This window comes from Ornithodoros turicata, chromosome 5 (genome assembly GCF_037126465.1).
Source record: "Ornithodoros turicata isolate Travis chromosome 5, ASM3712646v1, whole genome shotgun sequence".
NCBI lineage: Eukaryota > Metazoa > Arthropoda > Arachnida > Ixodida > Argasidae > Ornithodoros > Ornithodoros turicata.
In genome coordinates this window covers 26,971,871-26,998,162 of record NC_088205.1, presented here as the reverse complement: position 1 = coordinate 26,998,162, position 26,292 = coordinate 26,971,871, and the positions used below count along the sequence as shown (strand labels likewise).

At 44.7% G+C, this 26,292-nt stretch overlaps 2 protein-coding genes across 6 annotated transcripts in view; one reads left to right on the top strand and one right to left on the bottom strand.

Moving 5' to 3' along the window:
- LOC135394256 (uncharacterized) overlaps positions 1-26,292 on the top strand; it is a 726,492-nt gene that overhangs the window by 309,636 nt on the left and 390,564 nt on the right. The gene's annotated exons all lie outside the window — the stretch shown is intronic.
- The window catches only part of LOC135394255 (CD151 antigen-like), a 257,319-nt gene that overhangs the window by 185,693 nt on the left and 45,334 nt on the right, over positions 1-26,292 (bottom strand). Inside the window, exon 1 of one of the 5 annotated variants that reach the window (XM_064624918.1) lies at positions 13,053-13,216. The exons of the other annotated variants lie outside the window; for them this stretch is intronic. The gene's annotated coding sequence lies outside the window, so the exon portion shown is untranslated. Of the gene's footprint in view, positions 1-13,052; positions 13,217-26,292 lie in introns of those variants that run through there. 5 annotated transcript variants of the gene reach the window in all.

Below are 26,292 nucleotides of genomic sequence, written 5' to 3'. Positions count from 1 at the left end.
GTTATACAACACGGAACATTTATCTTTCTCAGAAATCACGCAAGGAAACAGTATATCAGTATTTTTACAGCCTAATGCCGGCTTGAGATGTGAAGAACACGCCAACAGGATTTCATGGACTTTATCGGAAGCGCTGTGATATAGGGTAGACTCAGGTAGAGCGGATCATGGAGATGCTGGAACTCATTTGAAGAGGGCCCTTTTCAACTTCAAAGAAAATCGGGTTGAAAGGAGTTAGCGCCGCAGAAATGTGGCGCTACTCTTCAGGGAAGATCAGTGGGGAAGTTGTGACACAGCAATACATTATAGAACAGTAAAGTTTAGGTTGCTAAATATGTGCGCGTTTTATTCAAATAGTTCAGTGGATGTATCTGATAGCAAAGTTTATAATTAGTCCAAGTTCCCAGCGTCGCAAAACGAGGTGGATACTGACGACATTGCGAGCGTATGAATGAAAAATAGCTCGTAGGCGCGATGAGCCTCAAATAAGGTTATGATTCACAGAAATTAAACCAATACGCTTTAGTGTCGCATATTCGTGCGATGCAACTGTCACCAAAGCTTCCTACATTCTAAAAACAGAGCTCCACCGCATAGCACGCTCCTTGCTGACCATCATCCCGAATGACAACGTTCTCGCCCTTGATTTGATGACAACCGGGGGCGTACGCCATGCAGCAATTATGAACTGCAATGCCACAAAAATGCAATCCAACACTGCAAGCCACAAAAGGATCTACGTGTTTTACATGACAACCCCCAGTTTCTGTCCGGTTAACCCTAGCCATCAAAGACCTGAGCCAATAACCCCTTTTGAAAACCACATCAACACCATGCCTACAGGCTACCTGTTTTTAGGCGATGGGAGGCCTGATGAACATACGGGATCTCTCCAACCCCCCTCCAATCTCTCTGTTCACATCGCACGTGAGGATCACAAGGTTCCTTTACCAACCTATTTACGACATCACTGATTATATTCCTAGGATATCCAGCGTCCTCAAGCCTAGTCACCTGCTCCATGCAGCTCGAGCCCACCTTATGAACACACGACCTCACCAAAGCGTTTTTTATCAAACATTTTGCAACTCCAGCTTTTACAGTTTTTGAGATATTGGAGTCAAAAGGCGTTAAAGGTTTTTTACATCGCTGGCAATATTCCCAACATACTCCAATCCCATCTGAAGAACTCCGAAGATCCAAGTACTGAATTTGACAATTTTCTTCCCTTTCCACAGTAAACTTTAAACCTAAACCCTCTCCAACAAACAAACCCTGTATACCCGATTCATCCCCTTCCATACCCACACATACCAGAAAGTCATCAACATACCTAGTAATAAATTCAACCCCAAATCTCCCACCCCCCAAGTTCTCAGAAACACCCCTATTTATCTTAGCCAAAACCAAATCACTAAGTACTGGAGCAATTTTTGATTCTATACACACACCATCCCGTTGTCGGAAAACCCCACCCGACACCTGCACAACAGTAGAATCTAAATACAATTCTAGAATATCCATGAAGACACTAGCTGATACACCCACAGTATTTTGAAAGGACACTAACCCAACAGATATTGCTTCCTGTACACAGGCAGAAATGATATGCAAAGGCAAACTATAGAACAGATCAACAACATCCAAAGAGAAAAACCGTATTATTTTTAGTCCGTCCAACTCCAACTCCAGAAAAACCGAACCTTCTTACTTTCAACACACCTTAACTTTTCAATTACACCGCATGAGTTTGTAATTCTAAAAGGGTCTTCAAACTTCAGCTCATTGAGACCTTTCAATAAAAAGGTACTAACCACCCCTTGCCATGTGTACCACCAAACCACCAAAGCTTTGAGGATGTACCACCAAACAGCCCGGTTTTTATCGCTTTGAGAGAACGATGTCACTCGGGATGACGGTGGGCTAGGAGCGTGCTATGTGGTGGAGTTCATTTCTTAGAGCACGACGTGGAAAAAGCGGCAAGTTACTTCGATCCCCCCCCCTCATTTTTTAGAGCAATTCTATGATCACCGCCATCACCGCCTCTTTTTTATAGTGTTCGAAGTAGGCCCAGGGCCCATAATGTAGTGTGTCATATCGGCAAGCTCACCACATGACAATAAAATGCCACCAACCAACCCGCGTCACCCGATATCCTACGATGTCACGTCTGCGGCACTCATGCGAGGTTCACACGAAGGCTGTATGCACTCATGATAGAGGCACAGATTGCACAAAACTAACACGGCGTGGAAGCAACCCACTGTTACTAACTGACTGGGATCGGGAGGTGACAGCTCGGTTTGTGGGTGCTTAATGTGAAGGGGCTGTTAGTGTGCTGTGCCATTGCTTGGTCAAGTGTTTGTCCATTTCCTTAGTCAGTATTTCGTCGATACAAATACTGTCATCGTTCGTCACTAAAGATGCGGGTGTCATATCTATCATTCATGCGCAGGTAAGAAACACGCAGTTATTCAACACACCAGGTGGCGCGATAATCTGTCTTTTATTTAGATAATTTTGCAGAAGGTGCGGGGAAGTAACTTTTTCTATGGAAAATAAATTTAAATGGAAAATAAATTGAAATTGAAAATTGAACTGCGAAACTACTGAGCAGTTTCTCTAATGTAGCTATCGCTACCCACTATTATTTAACAAGGAGCAGCAAGTCGTCCTTTCTGGCTGACTTTTCCCGTCAGAGTAAATTGACCGCCCCCCCGTATCAGTGTATTTTTCCATGGGGTACCTGGAATTGTACTTAGGCACTTTTGAACCCATTTTTCTGTGGCTATAACTCAGCTACCTTTCAAAAGTAGCTTTAACAGCCCTAGTATCAACGTGTTACTGGTATTGCTCACGTAATATACGTAGCATTACGTATTGTTATCCCTCAGAATCGAAGTATTACTCATTAGTATTACAATATTAATTTCGGGCAAGTATTATGTATTTCTGTTACAATACAAAATTGTTGGTTGGTTTGGTTTGATTAAAAAGAAAATTATGGGGATGTTTGTCCCAACTCTACATTGGGCCGGCTAGTCCAGCATGCTTATAGGGTGATGAGGTCTCGCTACAAGGATGTGAGCATTATTTTGCACCTCTGCTGTACCGTGATATAAATTTATGATTCCGTGATACGAAATCAATGAAGAGTGCGAAGCCAACAACTATAGACTAAACAAGGTCTGGTAGCTAAGCCGGATGACGTAGCCAGTGGGGTTCCGCCAATCGCAGCCCTCCTTTCAATAGCCGCACCCATGGAAATGAGACATCATCACACATGAGCTGACATTAGAAGCAAGATGGCTTTCTGTGTTTGAAATCGTCTGTGGCGATCGTGATTGAAGGGTACGACATCACAGCTCCGTATGTCCACATAGTGTATAGGATGAAGAGGATGCCTTGAGCTAGGGTACCTAAGTACTAGCTCCCTCTGTGGGGAGCTAGTATTCAGGCACCCTACGGTGAGCATGACCTTCTTGTAAGTGCCTCTACGATCAAAGTATCGTTTCTTCGAAATCCTACTGAATTTATGCCATTGAAGTCTACGTGCCTCACGTTGTATTCTCGCGAAATATTGCCTCTCTCTGTGATGTGAAAGTGTCATAAAGTTCATCTCTAGTTCCTAGAAGTATGACATCACAGCGTACGCAGTCTTCCTGTCTGGCAACATTGCTGCTCCAAGGTCGTGCTATCCATCTCCTCATCATAGCTTATGGCCGTCTTCCAATCTGGGGCGGAGACAGGGACCGCAAAGGTGCCTGCGCTGTCATGATGTGATGACGTCATGTATTATCGGAGAATCAGAAACCTACAAGTTCGGGTTATCTCGACCATGTGGACAGGCGACGTCATGAATAACTCGTTCCTCGCGCGAATCGACCGCAACTGCACCTACTGCCTCATATCGAAGATCCATCGGCTGCGACTCAACGTCCCGTTCGCTGCAGCATTCCTTGATAAGATAGGTATCGTTGGATCGCCGGACCGTTCAACTTGCGCAACTGTGCAGAACACGAAGTACGTACTGGTGACCTGCCGACGCTTCGACTCTAGTCGGCAAACACTGAAGAACGCTCAAGCTAAACTTGGTGACCGACGTTTTAGTGTTGAAAAGGTACTGGTGGCTGGCCAAAGCAGCTGCTTTGGCCCCCCAGTACCCAACCTGCAACACCAGCCACCAACAACATGCGCTGTGCGCCCTGGCGAACTACCTCAGGGACATACGTGCTGAAGTAATCTTTTAATTAAAATTAATTAATTAATCTCAATGCTGTCACACATCAAGCGTCATGGAACGGCTGGTCGCACCAGTGCGACCTGCGTTTCTATTTTTTTCTTCTTTTCTATCTCTAATGAAATGTAATCTAATCTAATCTAATTTCGAGACTTCGTAGAAGTGATAATGTCCACTAACGGCACATTTTGCGTATTCTGTCTTCGAGCGAGGTTGTTAATATGATACGCAATAAAATAAATACTGTTACAAGGTTCCGATCCCTTTTAACCTCCGTCAGTTCTATTCGAAGTGTCCGTGCCCTTCTCCTCGGTTCTCTTCCTCATCCTCAAAACAATACTTTTTTTTTTTAAATAATGAATGACATTTTTGTCCTGGATGTCCTGAAGAAGACAAAATAGCATTGGAATGATCGACTGTTGGATGAATTGGTAACGGATTACTGTTGCGCCTGAACATGACTGTTTGGTAACTCGGAATATTGTACAGCGGGAACAAGGTAATGAGCACCGGCATGCGGGTGATTTACTTTGTGGGCAACAACTGATACGCAAAAAGAAACAAGAAGGATAGATGCCCGTGGTCTTTTGTTAAAGTGAAACGCGTTTCCAAAAACCATCCTGCATATTCTACTTCATCACAGCAGAGTTTACTGTGACGGTGTTTGTGTCGATCGTCGCTCCAGGAATGCTGCGAGAGAAAACATCAATACCGTGCTGGTGCGTATCAAATATATCACGTTTCGTAACACAGGAACAAATAAATCCCTTTCTGTTCCCGGCTTCATGACACGCTCTGTAATTCTGCCTTTTGATCTGCAAGTCCCACCAAAGGGCTGTCAATACCGACTGCGCCGATGACGATTCCCGCAGAGTATCTGGACGTTGAACAACGCAGATGAGGCTAAATGAGACGTACATCAACGTCAGCTATAGAGATAGCGACTGACTGCCAGGAATTCCCGCTCGAAAGGTTAGCTGGAATCTCGTCAGGTTTTTTTATAGCTGCAACCACTGCGAGAGGAGGAGAGAAGCCTTTATTTACCTTATTTCTTAACTCATGCGACGCATTTAGGAGCAGCGTTGCTTCACTCATCGCGCGCGACTGTCAACCTCCCGTTACAGAGCGTGCTAAACAGAAGACACGTTCTTCCCGTCAGGAATACGCCGAAGCCACATTACTTCCCTTTTATTGTGTCACGAATAAGTGGCGACAAAGTTTGACCAACTAATTATAATAATTGTGTCATACGTACTCTGGAAGTCCCTATGTCGTGTTTGCTTATTCATTACCTCGAACGCGCCGCCTCTTTTCGCTATGTGAGCAGAAGTTCCTGTGCTAGTGATCCAATCGGTACTTATGCGCTGAGGACGTGTAAGTTGCTCTGAGGACCCTCATTCTCGAACCCTCAATGCGGACTATGTAAATAGTGTAAATAGTTGGAAACCAATTTTAATGCGAGGAGCACAGATTCATCTTGCCTGATATGTGCGCCGTACGAATGCCAGATTGCAGTGATGGCCACTAACTACTTCTACAGTAGTTTAACTATAACTACTAGGTACTTTGCGATTGAATAGTTTAACTAGTAGTTCAACTACTTTTCGGGGGAGTAGTTAAAACTATTCCTTTAACTACTGCAATGTATTTTAACTACATCCATAACTACTTAACGTTATCCATCAACACCAATCCCTTGTGGTGTTGTTGGACATCTAAATATGAATCACAAGCAGTGATAATGATATTTAAAATATACTCTTGTGCCTACGTCGCTTAATTCACATATTGTCGTAAAATCCACTGCCTGTCCCTTGTATATTATGCGCTGACAAAAGAGCTTGTTGCGGAAATATTTTCTATTGAGTGAAAGCTTCCTCTATACAAAGGTACGTACAACATACGACGGACTATGATTTACACTCAGGTTCCTTCGTCACATATCAATGCACCACGCACAAATATTGTGGTAGCTGCCGATTGCGCCACTGTGGACCGTAAAATATTTTCGCTTAGCCACGATGACGATCACGTAGGCATCCTATGCGGTTATGTGCACACAGGACGGTAACCAAGGTAGTACGCAGGCCGCTATGATCGTCAAATACGAAGCTGGCGGTGAGATTCTTTCTGCGCCTACGTGATGAACTACGTTACAGAATTATTTCACAACAAATGAGGCTTCACTAGACAAGCATTGAAAGTGAAGATTTAGTACACATACACCGTCCAGTCAGGTAGTTTAACTAGTACTACATGTAGTTAACTACTGGCCATCACTGCTAGATTGGACATATCCTTAGTAGTTTGTATATAGACTAGTAGCGATAGTTTGTAATAACTTTCCTGTTTTCGCTGCACTATTTTCATGGTTATGTAATTAGTGAAAAGTAATCAGGTCAGTTACTTATTCGGGACTGTAATTATGTCAACAAAATATTCTAAACAGAAATGACGAAATTAGGTGACGCTCGCTTTCTGGAAGAGAATCCTTATCTCACTTTTTTGTCATCGCTAGAGGGGAGCGTGGACAGGTTTGACGGTATCCACATTCGCACGGTATCCGTGCATTGAAGATCCGCCTCTGCAAGCGCGCTAGTTGAAATAGCTGTGTCCGCATTCGCGCGGTATTGAATATAGCCGCACATCCGCGGTCTTTGCATTTGTATAGGAAAACTGTGCGTGACGAAGGTGTTCTGTTGCACACGCTTTTAAGCATAGAAACTCAGGAACGTTACGTCATCTGCAATGCAAGGAATTGTATAGTGTTATATGCGTGTGTGGTAAATGTTGGATTCGCTGCATCCTCTCAACGTGAGCAGAAGCATGAATGCTTACCTGCGAATGAAATGCTGATAGCCGCACATACCGCAGAAGCTGCACGGTTTTATCCGCATTTTATCCGCGCGGATTTCAAAACATTCTATTTCTATCCGCAAACCAAAATGTCATGCGTACTGTATATCCGCGTGGATCCGCAGATGTAACTGCACCCGCGCACAGCTCTAGTCATCGCATTTCGTCGCACTTGCAACAGCTACAGGGGGTTGTACGCGTGAATGGGGAAGGGGGGGCAGTCTTAGTGAGAGAGTACTCAGAGGCCGTGGTTAAGATAACCTTGTGGAGCATGATAGAAAAAGGCAACAGTTCTGCGTCTGGAACACACAAACTGACAAGTACAACACAAGTCTCAAGATACCTAAGAACATGAAAATTTTGTAGTATTTGGAGTCCCTGGCTCATGCATCACCCCTGCGCATCTGTGCTCCTAGCTCCCTCTTTACTTTCGTTCAAGCTACCGGTCACCTCGAAGACCTCTAAACAGAACTCCGACCTGTCATCCTTTCGCGCACGCCATTAATTCATCCTCTTATATTACGTGTCGTATATTACGTCTCATAGAACGTATCGTGTCGTCCCTCCTCTGTCCCTTTCTTAAGTTCCGTTTTTTTCCAGGTGGCCTGCATTCTTGCCCTTTTGCTATTACTCTCATGTTAACCTTTTTGAAGTGGGGGTATAGGGTCCTGCGACTACTGCTGTGAAGCATCTCGTGTCATCATCACTTTTGCTTCATCCATTTGTAGAGAAGGTGTTCCTCTACATGAGTCCGGACCGGCGATGATGGAATATCCCTGCGGGCAGATGTGCGTGGCCTCACGCTAGGACGATGCCGGTAAAACTGGCTGGCAGGCGCAGTGGCGCGCGCCAGCAGAGGCACGTCGTCATCGTCGTCCACGGGCCGCCACATCAATCCCTCCCTCAGACGCGGAGCGGTGCATGCGGTTGAGGTTCGCGTCGATACCATGAAGAGGAGAATGATGACGGCTCGCAGATGGTGGACGACTCGGCACACGGCTTGTGCTTGTGGCTGTTGATGCTGCAGCAGCGGGATGGGGGGAACAAGAGCGCTGCGATCCAGCGGGTTCCAGTGATGGGATGTGAATGCCGATTGGTTGAGTGCTTGAGTGGTTGCTGATTGTTTTGAGTGTCTGCTGAGTGCGTTGAGCCTTTGTTGAGTACGCTGAGTGATTGCTGCTGAGCGTTGATTGTTGCTGAGTGAGTGAGTTGCTGAGTGGGCGACAGTACCGCGACCGGTACGACAGCGTGAATGCCGGTTGCCGCCAGAGAAGTGCCGAGGAGAATCATCATGAAGCAGGTGGAGGCCGGAAAGTCAGCTTACTGTGGTCTCCCTGCGGGTCCCCGGTGGAACAGTGGTCCCGGTGCGCCTTGCCTGCTAGAGGGTGGTTCGCTGCTGGTTTGCCGCCGAAAAATTTAGGATGGTGAATGGCCGAATTACGCCGAACAGGGTGTTCGTTTTTCGGGTCACCAAATGTAGAGGAGGTGGTGTTCCTCTACATGAGTCCTGACCGGCGATGATGGAATGTCCCAGCGGGCAGATGTGCGTGGCCTCACGCTAGGACGGTGCCGGTAGAACTGGCTGGCAGGCGCAGTGGCGCGCGCCAGCAGAGGCACGTCGTTGTCATCATCATCCATGGGCCGCCACACATTTATTGTTGTTGTTGTAGTACTTGATACTTTTATGTTATCGGGGGGTTCAACTATAGCAGGGGGGATTCATCGAGCGACGCGTTCAATTTCTCATTTTCTCCCACAATTTAGTTCGATTCAGTTCAATGTGAAGAGAGCAGAAAAAGAACTTTTAGGCGTAGGACGTATATCCGGCAATGATGCAACGGTGCAGTTTTATGCAGTGAAAACGCCAACTTTATCGATTAATTCACGCAAAAGGACAATTGAGAGTGATTGCACATGCAGCAGGTACCGTCTCCAAAGAAATCTTATTTTTATCTTGCTTCTCTAAAGAAACTGACGTGGAGAACAAATTGTGTTTGAATTTAACAGTGCGGGGAACTTCGTTTAGAAATGCCTGAGGTCAAACCCTGCCATTCGCAGCTGTTGTCCCACGCAATCGCAATACAAGACTGTACGTTGGTTAATCTTTCCCCCGTGGGAGTTTTAACGATCTCTGAAATCTGAACGTATGACGCGCAGATTTTGACGTTCCTCGTGGCGTCCATGACCCCGTATGAACCCACATGTTTCGACTCAGCGTGCAAGGCTGCTTCCGCACAAGTTACGGCGTATAGGCGGTTAAGCCCTATATTTTCCAATAACGGCTGCGGGCGCAAAGCTTCTCGACTGCGTTGTTGACAGTTCGTACCTCATCTTCTCAAGAAGGTCATTTGAAGGAGGAAGACGCTGTTCACTCATCTATGAGTTCTGTCCAATAACTTCCGCACTTTTCCTATCTATTTCCGTTTAAGTCAGCGTTTCTTCTTTATTTTTGTTCATGATGCATCTCTTTTTGACTTCTTCCTTTAAAGTGAATATACCCAACCGGTGCAGCGACTGAATGACGCAGTCTATTGTTGCAATAAATGTTGAATGGCGGAAGATAATTCTCCGTTCATTTCACTCGAAGAGAACAGTCTTAGTTACACTCTTAAAAAAAGGGTGTACTTTAACTCATTTTCCTTCCCACATATATCACTCCCTTTGGAGTATACAATTACTCTCCAGTAGGTGGTTAAAGGGTCCCTTTAACCCCCTACTCCTCACCCACTCTCACCCCACTCCCTGAAGGGAGTGAGGAGAGTTCTTTTTGAGAGTAATTGTACTCTCTAAAAGCGAGTGATATATGTGGCAAGGAAAATGAGTTAAAGTACACCCTTTTTTTAAAGAGTGTACTAGCTGTCGGGTTTTATTTTATTTTATTTTATTTTCAGTCATTACGTATCTTCATTTTTCTTTCTCTCTCTTTTTTTTGTCTTATTGTACCTTTTTAGAGCAAAACTATCTAAGGTTCAGGAACACCGTACATTATTTCCGTGCCTCAAGCAGATTATATTATATACTTTCACGAAAATGTTTTCTCTATTGCAGTGCGAATGACTTCTTATGGGCTCTTTGGCACCCCGTTTGGATTCCAAAATCATGCCACGAATTGGTCGCTCAAGGAAGGGGAAGATATATTTGGTGCATCCCTGAGGGTTCTGATGTGCAAATTAGGAAAGCCCTGTTTTCGTTTCTCAACGTAAATTTTTCTGATCAGTGATCGTGCCTGCAAGAATTAAAACTGAACGAAAGGAGGTGCGCGACCGTATCGGGTGCAAGACGGCAGCTCTAATTAGAGTGCTTGCTTTTGCATGCACCGTAATTACAGACATGCATTATAGCTTTGGAATACCAGCGTGTTGTCGACTAAGAAACAGCTGTAATTATTCATGAGGAAAAGAGCTCCCGCGTGGGTCCTATGTATGTATCTGCAGAGCACCCCCTGTGTGAATATAGATGAGACGTTAAAAGAGAGATTGAATTGCACTGCGCGTAAATAAAAAAGAAAGAACTTAATAAAGGGATAAACCCAAAGGAGGAAAACACACAAGTAGGTTTCAACAGTAGAAAGAGAAAGAAGTGTCTTCCAGAAGCGACTTTTTTTTTTCTGCTCTAACAATAAGGATATTAATGATTTTTATACTGAATGAGGGACGAAATCGTTCTTCTCGGAACAATCTTCCCAGAAAAGCTCAGACCTTCAACTTACTCATTTTCCCTTTTCTCTATTCCTCTTTTGAGTGTGTATTCGCAAAACTGAAACACTTTTGCGACGAGGTTAATCTCGTTTCACAATGAAATGGAAGAAGTAGTATACTTACAGTATGCGGGACACAGTTCGACAGCTATAGAAGAACATCCAACTATACGCACTTTTTATTGGAGGAAGATCTGTAGAGGAGCGGGGAGATGGGGGGGGGGGATATGTTTAATAAGAAAAAAGAAAGGAAAGGTCAGCCAGACGGAGGTCGGCTAGCTATTCAAAAAAAAAAAAAAGGAAAATCGAGGAAGAAAATAAAAGGGAAAGAAAAAGAGGAAAAGAGAGGGAGAGTTGTCACACTCGTGACGAGTAAGTAAAGTTTTCGTTCTTGCAATTTTCACATTTTGCACGACGCACACTGAAACGCTAAAGAATGCGCATATTCGTAATGTTTATTCAGCATTCGTAAATCTTTTCACAGATTTTCAGCGGAATACGTTCCACAGGTAAGTCCATGGCTCAGGTAAAGTCACTGTGGGTGTCGTAGGGGTCAGTTGTCCCATATCTGGTGGGGTAAAGTGTCACATATTTCAACTGCTATAGAACGACTGACGACAACAACAGCAAATAGTGGATGTAGTGGGATATTTCGCCGCTGAGGCGGCAACTATATATGCGAGAAAGTGTTTCAGTAGCTTTTAGTACATCTTGGAGATCGTGTAATAATTTAGTGCCGCTTTTTACATTTACAATGCCGGTCTACAGCCAGTAATGACTAGCTTGCAGTGCGCCGATGAATTCTCTACAGCTAGGAGTGGCGTGTAGATTGTGCAAATGTAAGGCGTAAGATAATAGGTTCTTTTCTGCTCGTTTAGTTTGTTTTCCGTGTGCACTTCCAATGGGTATTCCATTCGGTACACCTCAGGCACGGAGACCTCAGGCAACCTGCCCCAGCCCCAGTGACAACCTGCCCCGCTACTGGGGCGTATTGTCGCACTTGACGACCTCCGCGCAAATGACTTGGTTATACACTGTTTTTGAAGCCATCTTTAGTTTATTGTGGGTTCTGTAGCCAAAGGATCTTACTAAAATCCATCATTCGTTTCATCAGCCTGACGAACGTACTTTCGTCACAGCAAAATCAAAAGTAAAATCTGCGACAACTCTCCCCGGTCAACCTTCATGATGGCAACAGCGCAGTGAAGTATGGGCACAATCGAAGAACACTATTCAGCTAAGCTTTAATGAATAACGTCAGCAATCGAGTGTGTTAGTTGTAGTCTTTGGAGTAACTTAGTTACAAGTAATCACTTACTGATATTTAACCGGTAGTTGTAAATGTAACTAACTCTTTAACTCGCACCTCATGTGGCGAATTTCCCTATTCATCATCATCAATTTATCTGTTGAGCCATGTCATCATGAATTCTCCATCATTTATTGTTGTTGTTATCTGTTGTTGTTTCCCGGGAAGCAAAATACATGGTGAATACCAGTCCCTGAGAGCTAGTGAACGGATATGCGATTAGTTTCTGACACTATACAGGAAATCCTGAAGTAAATAACTGTAACTAGATTTGATTTGTAAAAGAAAAAAATTGGGGAGATGTTAGTCCCGAGCCACTGTAACTAGACATCAACTAGTTAGTTACTTTATACAAAAAACGGTTGCCGTAATTTATTTTATTTTTTTATGGGAACTCGGATGCGTTTCAAATATTCCAACGTTCCCCAGGATTGTTTGACGTGCGTTAAAAACAACAACTTTATTTGATGATTATGATTGGGAAGTTTCATCGCCAGGGGCGATACTCTACCGCATTGTTACGTGCATCATTTCTCATAATTAACGGAGCGTTCTCAATGTGTACCGCGCCAGGAAGCCTGCTGCCTATCGAGAACCAAAGGTGATCGAGAAGGGGGGTAACGGTCCCGATGTAACGACACCCGTGCACGCACACACGGTGCATGGTTGGGTACTAAGTATCGCAAAGATTACAGTTAACAATGTGCTCGTACGTGACTTTTAGCAGATTTTGTCACCGTTGTACCGTGCCCCCTCCCCCCCTTTGCAACGTGGAAACGGTACTCCGCAAACAAGAGATGAAACAGGCATGCATTCGTAGAGATTTTGCTAGATCTGAAATGGTATAGTTAAAGACGCGCGGAAACTTTTAAACTGTACCTTTTTTGCATACGAATGAACGTGTAAAGCTCGTAAAGGAAGAAATGTCGCGTAAATAGTGCAATCCTTACCGGTCTTCATGTCCGTCCCGTTGTAAGACGATTCCGTTGGATGAGGCGCTGCGAGTTCCCTGCACACGGAGATTTCCCGCATCCTGTCGTAAGACGCAGACGACGTTTTGCATACGGAAAGCGGCATCTGCTTACTCAGTGTTGAATGTTTGAACGCTCAAATGCTTTTTTCCCGACGTCCGCAGCACTTTGCTCGTCTTCCTACTCTGCATTCGTGCATGCAGACGCGCGCTTTAAAAGACGTACCTGCGCTTCTGTTGTGACTCACATTGAGATTCGCCTGATGTCATTTTCCGTGGGGGACTGTTTAGTTTCAAGTACAGTTTTCAGCCTACATTTAGAGATATTGAACGCATAAATATGGTTGTATTATTATTTTTATATCGTCTCGAGAAGGTTGAAGTGTCATTTCAAGGTCTAAATGGAGACTTCGCAAGAGAAAATTGCTGCACATCGTAGTTGGTGCATAACATCAACTGTATACCTGCCATAAGCTTTGTTTCTTCCTCATGTGACGAATTATGCCTCAAATTAGAAAGAACTCAAAGCGAAATAGGAACGTGGAGAGGATGTCGCAGAAATCTCTCCCTCCAAGGCCACCGCGTTGACCTTCACTCTGCATGGAGCGGACAAGCAGTATATGAAAGAACTGATGTTCTGAGGCTGGAACAACATAGAGGGGACAAATACATACAAGGCCTCATACCACGCCGGTCGCAGCCGCTGTGTTACATACCCGAAACAACACAATGGACGAAGATTTGGGATCAGAATACTCAGACACTGACACACAAAAAAAAGGCGGTCAGCTCCGTCCCTGAGAGTCTGTTCTACGATCTCCATATTTTTGCATTTATCGGACGTGTGTCCATTAAACATGCTAGGAAATATCGTGAGTGATAATGTACACCTCATTTCTTCGTCGTTTGACCGTACGCACCACGTTCAGTCGGCTTCCACGAGTCAGGAAACAGCGCAGGAATGGTATGAGTTTATGTGACGTTAGCCGACCAGAGAAAAAGAGAAGAAGCACCTCCATCGACGCTAACTCATCGGAGCCACCCTTTCTCAAATTTCAAATTTCGCGCCGATCTTGTCCCATATGTCGCATCGCCGAAAGACAGAAGAGGAGAAACGAAGAAGAAGTAACGCATCGGTGGTGTACATTTCCCCCAACGTGCCCTTTGCCAAGATACATGCTATTTCGTCTGACCTACGCTGCAATAAACATATCGACAATATTTGTTCTCAAGCTTTCAAACGTCTTTACTGGTTGAGTCGTTTCCTGCACTCAACTTCTTTCAATGTCAAATTAACCGCATCCAAATCTCTTGTTCTTCCCCTTCTTGAATATACCGTGCTATATTATGTACTGTGTCATGTTATCTGGGGCCCGCACACCAAATACTGCGCTGATAAACTCGAGCGTATACAAAGGAAAGCTGTACGTTTGATTTGTAACAAGTACCGATCCACCCACTTGCCGTCTGCTCTCAGTGCTGGGCACAGATTACCTCCACTACAGCTAGGGTTGCCACCAGGCCGGTATTATACCGGCTCAGCCGGTTATTTGCTTCCTCTGCCGGTTGCCGGTAGGAAGGTGATACCGGCAGCCTTCTGCCGGTATTTGTGGCTCAAGACCTTTCATAAGGGCTTTTACGGGGTTTTTCCTTCAACATTCCTCTGCAGCTTGAATACATCTGGAGCACAGACCAAACTTCGCAGTCACCAGTCGTTTTCTTAGTTATTCATTATTATTATTATTCATTGTTATTATTATTATCATTGTTATTTATTACGTCTTGTGTTCGGAGGGTACAAGAGCAGTGGTTGTGGAAAGCTGTTGGTGGTTGTGTCGAGCCAGCTAGAACGTTCCTCACCCACTTTCCCTTTCTCACGAGTCTTTCCTCCTTTCCCTCTATTCCACCTCCTCTCCCTCAGCCGGTATTTTTCACTCTGAAATGTGGCAACCCTAACTACAGCTGAGACGAAAGGAACATCGCCTCGAACTCCTGTATTAGATTATGCATAATCGTGTTTGTATTGAACGGGATAGATACCTTTCTTTATCGTCTCCCGGGCCAACACTGTTCTTTTTCTTTTTTTTTTCATTCATTGAAACTACAACTGCTTTAAGTTTTCAGTTTTCCTTCGCACGATCCGCGATTGGAATGCATGGCCGTTTGACGTAGTTAACATTGTCTCGGCGTCTTCGTTGTCGTCGGCGTATTCAGTTGTTATCGCTCAAGTGTGTTGTTGTGCACTTTTGTGTATCAATACTTGTAATTTGTTTTTCTCTCTTTCTTTTATTGTTTTTGTGTGTCCAATTCCTGTTACGACACCTGAAGGAACCAAACAGTGTTCCGGAATTATTAAATAATATAATAAATAACTTATTATTTTCTGTTTCTTCTTCATCCTACGGGAAGTGTCCTCACGTGTTGTATATAAGAGGAACCGAAAGCCAACTAAAAAAATGTAAGAACAACTGTAGATATCCCTCGTTTTCAGAGTGTATATAAGATCCCCCCCCCCCCCAAACAAAAAACAAAAACAAAACTCACATAAACATGGGTCCGCGCCTTCACCCTTAACTCGCCACTCCGTGTATAACGAGGAGAAGAAGGTTTGATGGCACGTCATAGATGACGTTATAAGGAGAACTCGTTCTGGTTCGCCGGTCAGTGGGGGTCAGCGCCTTGTCCCCTTGCCGCCGTAAACCAGTTTTGCCAGATCTCCCGGTGAATTGAGGATAGAAGAGCGGCCGAATCATTACCGAGCGAGGAGAAAGGCTTTTTCAGAACCCCGAACAGCCGAGTAGCAGGCGACAGAGGAGTAGCAGACAATTTTCTAGACCATTCAACGAGCGTTCTCCTTATAGCATCAGCGTGAGGTTCCAGGCAGATCACAGGCTGGTACTGCTCTTCACCGCCGTTGCGCACGGTTGCTTTTTGCGGCGTACTTTAAATTCAATTTCCGCGATAATCATGACTCTGTGATGGGAATTACTTCGCATGGTGCATCTTACTGGCCTACTTAACAGTTTTATAGGAAGAAAACTGGGTGTTAAAAATGACTTCTGTGCTACTTTAACGTTATCATTTGCTTTTCTATGGAGTTCTTCTTCTCCTCACATCCTTTTTCACTCCTTTCTTGCTCACACTTTCTGGGATGTCCATTTCGTCTGATCAGAACAGATACCTCGAGATTTTTGCGTAGGTCAGTGCAATGGCTTCGTTTACACAGTTTCCTTATACTCTTGTCGAAACAGTGACAGTGTAATTTACAGCTGGGAGGCTGACTGTATGTTACGAACCTTTTGTGGTTTTAACGTTGTCCACATTCATTCCTGCTGCCGTTTCCAGTCGCTACAAAAACCTGGCGCCCTATTTCTATCACTTGTTTTTAATACTTGCGCCATACAGGAAAGAGCCGCACACACTAAGACGTTAAACTTCGTAACAAACAGCAGAAACCGATAACCAGTTCATTACCCCGGGCGATTTTCGTTTACGTCCTCTTCTCAGCCACAATAATAATAGTGGGCCTGGAACATTTCCAGTTTCCATCCTTTTTGTGTGTGTGTGCACTCGTTTCTCTTTCGCGATGTTGGTTGGCGACGTTTTCCATTCTCCTCTCTGCGCGCTCAGTTGAGTCCTCGCTCACCCGGAAGGACCTTTCCCCATGACGTCATGCGAAGACTATGGCCCTTCCAGTGTGGCCAGTATGCGCTAAGTGTAGCGAGAGAAATGGAAGGACGATATCGTTTATTATTATTATTTTGCGACGAACGAACCATGTGGCTTTCGTGCCGTCTTTCATTTTCGAGGCTCTGGCTTCGGCTGACGACAGAGCACCCCAGCGTCTCCCGTTGCTAGCTATATATTATCTCACGTTTCTTCTTTCGGGGAACATTTTTCAAACGACTGCAAAAGACAGGTGACAGAACAGTGTTTTGACTCTGATGTGCCGGCTGTTTCGAGGTGACTGTTACTATTCAGGACGGTTTTCTGCAGACAGAGCAGACAACAATTTCAGGTGTTTACAGCTGTCGTCTGCATTGGAAACTATCCAGAGAACTTGCGGCTGCCCCTCGTCTTTACGGTCGCTGGAAACGCATCGGAATGGTGCTGTGGCATCATGCTTTTTAGAAATATTTTAGTTTGACAGTGTTAGCTGATACGTACACAGTCTATAGTGTGCGTATCTCTCTCTGTATTAGTTTATATATATCGTATGTATATGTGCGCGTATCAGCCAACACTATCAAACTAAAATATTTCTAAAAAGCATTATGCCACAGCACCATTCCGAGGCGTTTCCAGCGATATATATATATATATATATATATATATATATATATATATATATATATATATATATATATATATATTTGTGCTCACCAATGTTATTATATATGTTAACGTTAATTAATGTTATTATATATATATATATATTTGTGCTCACCAAGGTGAGAACGATTTCCATGAGCAGCAGTCCAAATTATACGCTTCGGTTGCCAATCAAGTGTTGTTTTTTGGGTGATATTTGTGGTAGCAGGAAACAATTAAAATGGAGGTAGAGCTATTGGTTGTGCCATGGGGCTGTGCCAGCAAATCGCTTAGAATGACATAATGCACGTTGAATGTATTGCCCAATGGCGTAGGACAAAGTTGTTGACTGCGCGCACCGCAGGGCCCATACCCCAATATAATCCATCATGGAGAACAAATTCATCGAAGCTATACTGCAAAATCAGAAATAGGGACAACCCTATCCATCTTCTTTTTCCCTTTTTCGAGTGGAGTGAGAGCGACGTCTCGAAATCGCAGCTGTGCCTTCGAGTGACTAAATTGGCCCAGAGCGGCGGTGGGTTTTGTCGTTTACATTTAAACTTTTTCTTGAGAAGCCCAATAGAACTCTCGTCTTATGCATGGGCACCGGACACCCATCTCAATTTTGAAAGTGACGTAGTGTTCTCGATTTGAAATGCCTCCATAGTGCCTAAAAGTACACTGCTGGCGCTCTGGAAAACTGCGAATAAAAGCGAATAATTCAATTGAATAGTTAAAAATTAAAAAGCACATTGTCGCTCTCTACATCGGCTAAAAAACTGATAAGCAGACCGCTATCCATTGCGAGAAACAGTTAGACCGTATACTATCTCCTCAATGTGGTTTCAAGCGCGCGTGCACAACTTATTTGTAATTCGTTATACCCTGTGTCTCCGAGTAAACTTTATATGTATTGAACTTTGAGCTCGACTCTTAATTTGAAGTAACTTAAATGCTGGCCGAAGACCGGTACGTTCTGCGCCAACAGATGATCATAATAGCATAGTGTGATGACGACGCTAACCGTTTTTTCCGGCTAACCAGACGTTTTCGATTATGTGTAGTGCAGGTATGACAATTCACACATCTTCCAGCTGCTGGTAGAATGGAATTTTTCAAAACACGTGCTATAAACCGCTATTTTGTTACTATTCGACACAGTATTATTCATTAGCACATTGTGACGCTCGCTGTTTTTTGTGCATTGAGATTTCGCACGTGGACTCTCCTACACTGTTGCTTTTGGTGCCAAGTTTTGTGGCGATGTTTTCATCCATTCCGTTTCAAAGTGTATAGATTTGTGTAGTTTACCTTTCTTTTCAGAATAACGCGTCCTGGAGTAGCCAGTCCCGAGTGGCTCGAGACTAACATCTCCATTTTTTCTTTTACAAATCAATCAATCAATCAAATCTTAAGGCCATCCGAACGATATCGCCGCCATTCTTAGCGTATCTGGGCCGTGTAGCGATCGCCATTGCGGTAGCTATGTAAACTTAGTTCTAAGGAAGCTTTCAATGGGAAAATCGTGAAGCTTTCAGGCATGGCGTAATACATGGAGACCTAGACATGTAATACTTGTACTAATGTGTCACAATGTGTAATAATGTAGCCTATAGTCGAACATGGAGACCCAGGGGACTTTATGTGTGGTGCAAAACACGTTCGTCTACAAACCTGTTCATGTACAAAAGTTTGAACAGGAAGCTTGAACCGTCCTGCTTGTGCTTGCTGAGAGTTTATTTTACATTTTTCTTCTCCCTTTAGTCCGTCACAGAAGAACACAAATTGAGTATTATTAATAATAACTCTTATTGTTGTTACGCGATTCGTTAGCTTCATATCTGTTTCATCCCGACAAGAGATAGACAGTACCCGTACATTTCCCGAGTTGTCCTCCTCAGCCGTATCTGAGGGTCACTTGTTGAACACCCTTACCTCCTTAACGTATTCCCGGACGCTTTATTCTCCAGAATACATCTGGATGGACCTCGAGACTAAAGCCTGCGGGTCCGACGAGGTCTCGGTGCCCATTCTGTCCATATAGTCATTCAAGACAAGTAATGCAAGCAAGTGCAAACGAAGCAATAGAGGCAAATCTAACATATAGATAATTATACCCCTACAAATCGCATCGCAATAAGTTATTTTTGTATTGCCTTAGCTTTAAAAGCTTCTAATGTCCGTTGTGCGTAATGATTTGTGGGTCATAATTTGTGCTTGTACGCGGCTCATAGTATAGCTCACAATTTCGCAAGGTATAGTTATTCTGGTCAAGCGTATAATGCCTAGGTTATTCATTCCCTTTTTACGTGCGTCGATATAGTTTCGGAGCAGCTGGCATTAGCGCCACAGAAGCTGACACTCGTAGCAACAACTGCAAGCAACCTTGTGCAATCGTAGAGGACACTGGGCGCGTTCTCGTGCACTGTTATAGATACGCATGAAATTTGCTCTCGACCGACTGGACAATCACAGCTTTGACCTCGTAAATGTGCTGGGTCCTTCACTCTTAGAAATGTACTTCATCGCATAGCACGCCCCTAGCCAACCATCATCTCGAATGATGTCGTTATCTGCCCTGATTTGTTGAAAACGGGGGGGGGGGGGGGGGGCGTACGCCTTTTTGTGACAATTACGAACATCAAAGTGCCACAAAAAGGCGCACGCCTCTGACAAGAGGGATGCTGCCTTGGCAGCGCTTGTGACATTTATTCAGAGGTGTGCGATGGAGTCAGTCTATTAGGACTGTGTGATTCAATGTGCGCTACGTTAGCCCATGATTTGGCCTTTGGCCGATAGATATCGTGAAAATTGCGGGCCTGTACTTTCCCCCTTTGTGTGTATGTGTGTGTGGTGGTGGTGGGGGGGGGGGTCTGTTTAAGGGAGTAGCCGAATTTGTCGTGTGACGAATTCAATCTCTCCCTGTTAATTTTTTCGCCAACATCAACATCAACAGCAAGCACGAGCATGCTTATTAGACTAGATATATAGATTAGGAAGAAAGAAAAAGGTGGGGTAAAGGTTGGGACTCGCTCAACAGGAAGTACGTCACGGAAAATCTCAAGCACCCGTGCGTCTGTCGTCTGCTTCCATGCACCGAAATGAAATTGGAACGCGAAACGCGGCTCGGGATCTCACACTCCCGGGTGCGCGAGTGCCGCTTGTGTCGTGTTATGTGAGTGGAGTCTGAAACACTCGCGCTCAGGGTAAAGTAAAGTGACCTTTACTTGGCAAATTTCCGACTTCAGTTAGCAAAAATTGACATAATTAAACTTACGTTACACGACATTCACATCAGGAGGTGGCAAAAACCCAGTAAGAACATATGCCGTTGACCTCTAGGTGGTGTAGTTTTTTTATTATAATTCCATGACACGTTTTCGGGGACACCCTGTATACCTGCCGGCACATTACAAATTACCGTCCTATCACCACGACATTGTGCATCAGTTCTCAACATTATATGCAATTACCGCATTGCGCGCTATCATATATATATATTAACCAGTTACGCATATATTGTAACTGAGAAATCTGACAATCGACGAAGCATGTTCTTTCTCTCGAACTTCCCCCTGTATCAATATATTGGTACTGTTCTCACAACTATTCAGCGCAGCAAATATTTCTGTGTGTTCCATTTCATCCCTCTGAAATTGCATCTGCGCGATCTGGCACGAACGGCTTTGCTCAGAGGCTAAGCCCATTTGCCTCTGACTGCAGCGTGGCTTCCGTCTGCTGAAACTCTTTTGTGAGGAGATCGCCCGTCTCCATGGCGATATAAATGACGAGCTCAGTCTGTGGGGAAGTACGTGACCTGATATCGGGGTCTGGAATCGACGCAACGTGGAGATAAAGAGCTCTACTGCACTGCAGCTGCCCTACGAGGAGTTAGTATATCGATAACGCAGAGTTCCAAAGTACCCTGTTGCCGTCAAATAAATGTTGGGACGCCTGGTTCAACCACTGGGAGATGCTACGTAAATTTGTGAAATTCTACTTTTCTTCAACGTTACGTCAAGACGTGAAAAATTCTTCACCCATTAAAATTTTTAGATACCGCTTTTTAGCAGGCGGGCTATACGGCGGTACGGACATTCTGTGCGAGGGAGCATGTAGCTTGCAGTTGTTCACTTACGTAAGATTATCTAATTGAGTTATTTGATAAAAGTGTTAGGGTGCATGTTTATTTTTTGCCGAAGTTCGTTTATTTGCCGGTTTCTGGAATGGGTCTCAATTTCGGTTGATTTGCGCGGCAAGATCTGACGAATGATATCTGAAAGTACGTGCCCGTCTCAGTACTTAAAAAAAAAGCACGGGCTAACTTTAAACAATGACAACCTCTAATTCCGCGAAATAAACATTCAGCCAGAAATATTTAATTAAACAAGCTCAGTAATTACTTTCACTGTAAAAGCGGTATCTCTGCTGCCCTAATAGATGTTGTGCTTTAAAAAGTTGTACCGCTTTAAAGGTACTGTAAAGCAGCACCGATCAAATGTCATTTAGTGTGGCTATTCGATAGTCCAAGCCACCAGGACAAAAACTGTGCAAGTTTCATTCCAATCGACATTGCAGTTAATTAGAAAATTACAATTAAAGATTACGGGCAACACTGTACTAGGTACTCGAAATGAATCCGTACTTCTGACACATACGGCGGCAACCACATTGCATGCGTATAACACTGGGCCCGACATAACAATCCACCACAATCCACCATAAAATCCGCCCTTGCAATCCACACAACGATCCATATCTGAGGATAAACGGATAAGCGAACTGAAATGAAATGCTGAGCCGTTGAAAAAAATGTGTCAGACGTTCACGAAGCCAGACAGCGTCGGGACATGTTTGTTCACAGAGGTTCACAGGAGAGTTTGTTCGTTCGAAAGAGGCCGCGAACAAAAGGAGCGCGCAGGCGCAGCAGAGAAGTAGGGAGAGCCCCCCTCGAACAGCGGCCAGCACTGGGTTACTTCGCAAAAACAGGGGTTAACAGGTGAAACTATTAACAGGGGTTTCAGAATGCATAGGTAAACAGGAAAACTAATAATATGGTTACTAAAATAACGAAGTTCCGATGTCATAGTGTGTAATACCAATTTTCAGTGTTGCCCGCTGTACAGGGGGTTGTGTGACACCAGGCGTCGCACCGCTCCACTACGCCGCAGAGCCGTATATTAAAGGGAGTCTGGCCATTGGGAGGAGTCACAAAAAGAGGCTCGACCTGTCAATCACAGTTTCGCTCCTATGATTGGTTTGCTTTTTACCAAGGGGGTCGCCATGACACCATACTGCCACCCAAAATGGCGACGAAAACAAACACAATGAAGCGGGGATTTCGTGACAAAAAATTTTCACAGACTAACCTGAGTTTACGCTGCAAATGTACATCCTAATATAGATTTCTCGGAAATCAGTTTCAACTTATGCTCATCCATCGATATCTAACTGAAAATAATACGTTTTGTCGCCGGTGTTAGGCCTAGTGAACACGGCGATCACAACGAAATCATAACAAAAGCGGCGCTGTGCTGTACAATCTTATATTTAACAGCTGGATTTCATGGATATAAACATTCTTGCCTCTTATATTCCAACTATTCATGTAGATTTGTTTAAAAATCATACCGACAACAGAATGTGTCCCAGCAGGTGGTTCTGCCGGCAGCGGTACCATGACGGAAGCAGACGACAATTCCCGACGTGCCTTACGCTCCCTAGGTGGCGCTCATCAAATTTGCACCAACAATCCACGACTTTTGCAGATTGCGAGAGGTATCCATTTCAATCCCATCCAATCCACTTGCCACCCAAAATGGCGCTCCCCATGTTGGATAGGGGGGCAAATAGTGAGGATAGGCTGATTGATAGCGCCCCATATTTGAAGACTTCATTGGTCTGAAAGCTGAAAAAGTGGGTGGAGCTTCAGGTATAGGTATGACCCATTAATGGCCAGACTCCCTTTTAATATACGGCTCTGCTACGCCGCAGCTTTCATGGCAAATTAAAATTATTTATAGCGCGTTGTCGGTCGTATGGTTCCGCATATGGTAGTTAGAAGCAACAAAGCCTCTAGTCACATCACCGGCATATCATGCTTGTCTACTGCTTTACAGTACCTTTAAACAAAAACCAAAAATATAGAACACCCATAGATCGACGACTGTAGCGTCGCTCATAAGCACTGTGGACGTTGTTGACATGCACTGGCGGAGCGAATGCAACCCACAATACCCTAAGAGACGATTTCAGAAAATCCCAGTTCTCCTTGCGCACGCGTTGCATCCTGGAAGATTATATTGTCATGACGAAGAAAGAACGGTCCCTCACGTTTCGTTTTCGCTGACCTTGACACCTCGTTCGTTAGGATAATCACCTTCCATGACGAGACTGGGAGGTGCCGGGGGTTCGAATCCCGGCTGTGCTGTCTGAGATTTTCTCTGGGTTTTCCGTCAGACTTTCCAGTCGAATGTCGGCACAGTTCCCCCTGAAGTCTGCCCACGGCGCATATTGTCCCCTCTGTCCCCCATTCGTTCCTACTAGTGAGAGGTCTCAGTCTCTCCACTCTGTACGCCGCTCGTAGCCACAGTTGCTTCACGGTGCCAGCGCGAGATTTCAAAAATATTAAATGCTTAGAAGTACCGTAACGCAGTAGAGGTGCAATCTCAGAAAACTAATTAATTAATTTAGTTAATCTATTCGATAGCCTGTGCCCTCAGCACTCTTACGCGTCTCAAAGCGCGCCATTTGACGTTACACGATGGGCGTAGTCAAGGCCAGTGGCGCCATTTTGAATCAGAAGTATCCCCTTGAAATCTCCCATTCCGCCATTTTAGAGCAGAGGCACAACCTTGAAATCCGCAGCGGCTCGCCTTTCATCCTGGTCGAGTGGGCGGAGCCATGACGGCTCTGACGTCACGGCGGCTCCCGCATCTCCGGGTGGCAAAACATCACAGAATGGCCAAACTCTCCTCAGAAACGGCTCTGTTTTTCCGCAATTTCGCTAACAAACTAAAATCATTAAGTGTTCTCTGTCATATGTATAATGCTCGGAGTTTACAAGCAACGAATTGATAAACTACGCAGTCAACATAAACATTTTACTCTCACTTGAACTCCATTACCATCTCTGTTCTCTCTGGAGATCATCTATGTTTTTTCATCATCTCAACATCTGTTTTTGTTTGTGTACTGGGCCAGCTATTAGCCAGTACTAGCCAGTTCGACTTCGTCGAAACTCACATCCCCATTTTTTCTTTATCACATCACATCAAAATAAACTGCCTGTCTGCTGTTTTACAACATCATAATGCTATGAACAAATGAACATAATACACGCGACCATACCATGCGTAGGCTCCCAGCGCTCAGAATATGCACCACTAACGATGCGCACTGACTAGTAGTAATACACGGCAACATCAGCAATAACTTGTAATTCAAAGAGCAACATAATGCATATTGCCGACGCTTGCTCGTAGCTGAGTTGTCGCATGACTTGATTTTGAGCAAACTGGACCTGGAATTCGGTAATCAGTTGAGTTTGCAATTGCAAGCTTAAGGACAGTGAACCAAATGGAGTGTGATGTACGGCCTGCTCGAGATGGGAGAAATCTAGATGCAAAAACCGCAAATGGGCAAATCACGTATCTCCTAAAGGAGTGCCATGATCCAACACAACGAACGGAGACCGAGTAAAACAACGGTGTCCCACGGGAGCTCACTTCCTGGTCTCAATGGCAGATACGGTCTGCCGTTGACGCTGCTGTGACCGCTACGTGAACCGATGCTCACCTGATTTGCAAAATTCAAAAAATTCGCAAACGAGGGACCCTACCTGAGATACCTGATAGCGCGGTGACGCAGGAAGATGTTCTCTTTCAAAACAATGTTGAAACATATACAAGAAAAATATTGTACCTCGGCACGAGAGAATGGCGTGCTCAGTGGTCTCCGCCTCGGAACACAATCTGCAGTTGAAGTTATTAAAAGCGACGGAGACCAGACGAGACTCGCATAGGTAGAGTGTACTAGCATACAAAAGAAACACGTGGGCCTTCAGAGGCGTTTGCTTCACACGCACAACGCATCCTCACCCGGCTCTGGGCCAAAGATGTTACCGTTGTACTGGAAGCTGAAAGCGGAACGAATAGCGTCTGGCCAGAAAGTGCATTGTGTCTTCCTTGTAAAAACACCAAATGTAGAGTGGTATGTCGTACACTGTAGATACAACAAAGGGGTAACGCTGTGCAGACGCAGTGCTTTAAAAAAATATTTGTCTCCTAGCTGGAAGAAGACGAACACGCCGGCCGCACAAGCTCACGAGCGAATAGCCAAATGAATACCTCCGTTCGAGAGGCAATGGAAGAAATTTTCTCGCCATGTCATTTCGTACTATGTATTCTAGATGTAAGTGACAAGGGCTCTATTTATCCCGTGACCATTACACCGGCATTGCGCTCTCGTCAAAATATCGATGCCTCGTTCAAAACACGGGCGCGTTCGTCTGGAAAATATGCAGGAAAACCCGAGGAAAACCTCAGACAGCACAGCTGGTGGCAGGATTTGAACCCACCACCTCCCAGTCTTCAGCGCGACCTCGGCTACCATCAACGAGTGGATGCTTTTCCGCCGCCATGTTGCTTCTTGCGAGAGGGGAGATGACTGGCGGGAAGGAAGTGACGTAGCGGATAAGACTTGCTAAGTCGTCTTTACCGGTTTTCATGGCAAATTGCAGTCGACAGCTGTCGCATAAACTACCCAAAGTTGTCGATTGAGCGGCGTTCAATCGACGGCTTATTTAAGTCGTCCTGCAACCGTTTACATGCAAGCCGTATGTCGCCTTCTGCCGTCTTCATGTAAGCGCAACTTATGTCGCTGCTGTGACGGTAATCGAACCCATG